The sequence below is a fragment of the Peromyscus leucopus genome, chromosome 20 (assembly GCF_004664715.2).
Source record: "Peromyscus leucopus breed LL Stock chromosome 20, UCI_PerLeu_2.1, whole genome shotgun sequence".
In the NCBI taxonomy this organism is placed as follows: Eukaryota; Metazoa; Chordata; class Mammalia; order Rodentia; family Cricetidae; genus Peromyscus; species Peromyscus leucopus.
This window is the reverse complement of record NC_051080.1, coordinates 58,228,105-58,231,351: the sequence shown is the minus strand read 5'-3', so window position 1 is coordinate 58,231,351 and position 3,247 is coordinate 58,228,105.

Here is a 3,247-nt window from a genome sequence, read left to right as displayed (position 1 = left end):
AAGATTCAGGACAACCCAGTGGCACGCGCACATGTGCATAGACACTGGTCTCCCATACACAAGATTGATATTTGCACAAATTACATGTCTTTGTACATCCACAAGCTGGCATATTTGTGAATATAATATAATGACCATGTCAAGCAAACCATGTTATCTATCACCTCCAATAGTTGACAGCCTGAGAACAGTTAGGATCTACTCTGCAACTGGGGAATGTATCATGTTTCAGTGCTTAGCAAAATCTATCAAGTTTCATAACATCTCAAAATGTTCCTTGTGTCCAGCTTCGGTCATCATTTCCCTATGCTGTGCCACCCCCATCCCCAGACTTCGTAGCCTTCATTACATCTGCTTCCAGGAGCTTGTTTCAGCTACAGATACTAAGAGCACATAGCATTTGATCTGTATTTGGCCTGTGTGGCTTAGTGCAATTTATGCTCTGGTGTTCTATCCATGTTACAAATGACAACATTTCTTACTGTTTAGGGCCATATAGTATTCATTGAGCATATTTTTTCATAGTGTGTCTATCTACTCATCCATTGGTGTCCACTTAGATTAATTCCATAAATGGGCTATTGTGATGGACATGGTTGGGTGAGCATCATTGATTCCAAATCTTTAGGATTAGCATCCAGAAATAAGACTGTTACATCCCTTACTTTAACATTAATGTAAATGTTTAAAAGATGGTCCATTTTTTTGAAGCTAAGATGTTGAAATGTTGTTATGATAATAGATTTTAGTATGATTTCCCACGTATGGTATTGAAATAATTTCCTACCTTCTAAAATGTTACCACATTGTTCATGTTGTAGTTTTTGTGTTCTTAGAAAACTTGTGTCAGCTTCATTTGCTGGCACTGAACTCTGGCATAGCGATAATCAAATGTTACAAGTTATGTATTTTAGTTGTAAGTCCTGTCTTTATAGTAAACAACTCATTTAATGTAATAAACCATAGCCCATTTCCTTTTCCTTTACACTGAACATTTTTCCCCTATGAAAGGTCCAACTTCTGATCCTTATTATTTGTCTTTCATGTAACAAATATTTACCAAGTATCTACTACATGTCAAGTACTTAATATATTAGAAAGAAAAGAAAACACAGATTCTGTCCCTGAGCTTGGTCTGGGAGCCAGTAGAGCTCCTCGTAAAAATCCCAAGAGAGGAAGATGGGTGGCCTTGGTTCCTCGGAGAGTGTGTGCTTCAGGCCATCTTCTCGATGGAGCTGTACAAAGGGATGATGCACACTGGCATGGAATAGGGGCAGATGTACCTCCGAGACTGTCACGTTGACAATACAGCAGGAAAAGCAATGGCGGGCTGCAGTGTAGACAGGCATTGGAGCCCATTTACTGGGCAGGGACTCATGTCAGGTGTATGTGCTTTTTTTGATTCATTGGATATGAGATTGGCTCAAACTTCTGGAGATACTGAGTGAGGAGGATGGAGAACCTGGGAATATGTTTGTTGGAATAAACTATTATAGCGTTTCCTATTGAGACTTTACACAAATGGACACTCCCTATGATGCATCTTAATCTTGGTTCCATAGCTGCTGGTAGAACCCAGATTGGTCGCGCAGGAGCCTTAATAGTAATTTCAGGGATGTGTCCATGGATGCAGGGATAGTTCAGGAGCTTGCATACCCAGTTTGGAAATTGTTTTAATTACTGTTCTATTGTGAAGACACACCATGACCAAGGCAACATATAAAAGAAACCATTTAATTGGATGCTTTCTTAGAGTTTCAGGTTAGTCCATCATGGTGGGGAATGTGGCAGCGCTGGAGCAGTAGCTGAGAGCTTCCCTTCAAGGTGCATCTTACCTTCAAGATGGAAAGATGGGGGAGGCGGAGATTGGGTCTGATGTGGGCTTTGAAACCTCAAAGACCACCCCCAATGACACTTCTTCCAACAAGCCGTTCCTCCTGATCCTTCTGAAAAGTCCACCACTTGGAACCAAACATTCAAATATATGAACCTGTGGGGGCCATTCTGACTCAAACCACCACAGAGAGTTTGGGCCATTCCAAAGAGTCTGATCTATCACAGACATTTATTTTTGAGTACCTCAAATGCTTTGTTAATAAATCTTCACTTCAGTTGTCATGTGATCAGCTCATTACAATCTCAGGTATGGGATTACATGTTAAAGTCAATTGCATTTCTTACAAGTTAGCCATTCTCTTTTCTATCTCTTCATTGGATTAATGGCCAGCAGTCTGTCAAAGATTGAATATTCTCAGTCTTAAAGCAGTAGTCACTGCCTGGCACCATCCATACAGTTAAGGAAAAAAGGATGGGGTGCTGAACGTGTCTTACTCTAAAAATCCTTTCCTTGTTTTCAGATATGTGAGTTTTCCTGTGTGTTACCCAGCCCCATAAGAATTCTAATTCTCCAAGGAGGGTCTGTGAAGCAAAGATGAGTTCCTCTTTCAGTTCACAGGTTACTGTTTCTACATTGAACATTAGAAAAGTACAGCTACTTCAATAATGCAGAATGGTGCATATCCAAATGTCCTAATTTAAAGGTGATTGCAGGAGAAAAACACAGTTTCCGGCATTTCTGCCAACCTCAAAACATAAACTCAGGAGTCACTGTGTTTCTTTCAGTAATATTTGCTTCATAGGCTCTCCACAGCACAGCCATTTCCATCATCTTCCGCCTTCCCTTGTGGACACTGAGGCAAGAATTTGTTTAACTTTCAGTCGTGTTTACTGTCTGGCAGTAAGTGACCCTTGCCTTCTCGTCTCGGACTGTAGTCTCCTGGCCGTGTCTTACTTTGTGTGGATTGGAAAGGATTCTGATTTTGCCAAACAACCCTGGGTCATCTTTCCTCACCTTCCTCACCTTTGTTTATCTTCTCACTTGGCTCTCCCTGGCCCAACTCATTCCTAACTTCAATCTGCCTGTGATTCTTCCATTTTGATTCTTGCCCTTCTCCACGTAGAAATTTTAAAATCGTGTGTATGTGTGCACCTACACACACACACACCCTTTAAAAATAGTCACAAAGAGCTTAATTTGTTCCTTGATCTAACCATGCATCTCAGAATGTCATAATTTCCCCATCAGGCAGGCAAGTGTCCCAATAACCTCATCTGTATCACAATGGTGAGGGGCTATCTTTCTCTGTGAGGCGTGCGGCTCCCATTATTACTAATGAAAGGTCTTCGTGTGCATTAAGGGGAAACTGGGCCTCTAATGAGATACGGAGAAGAATTGCAGCTGATGACT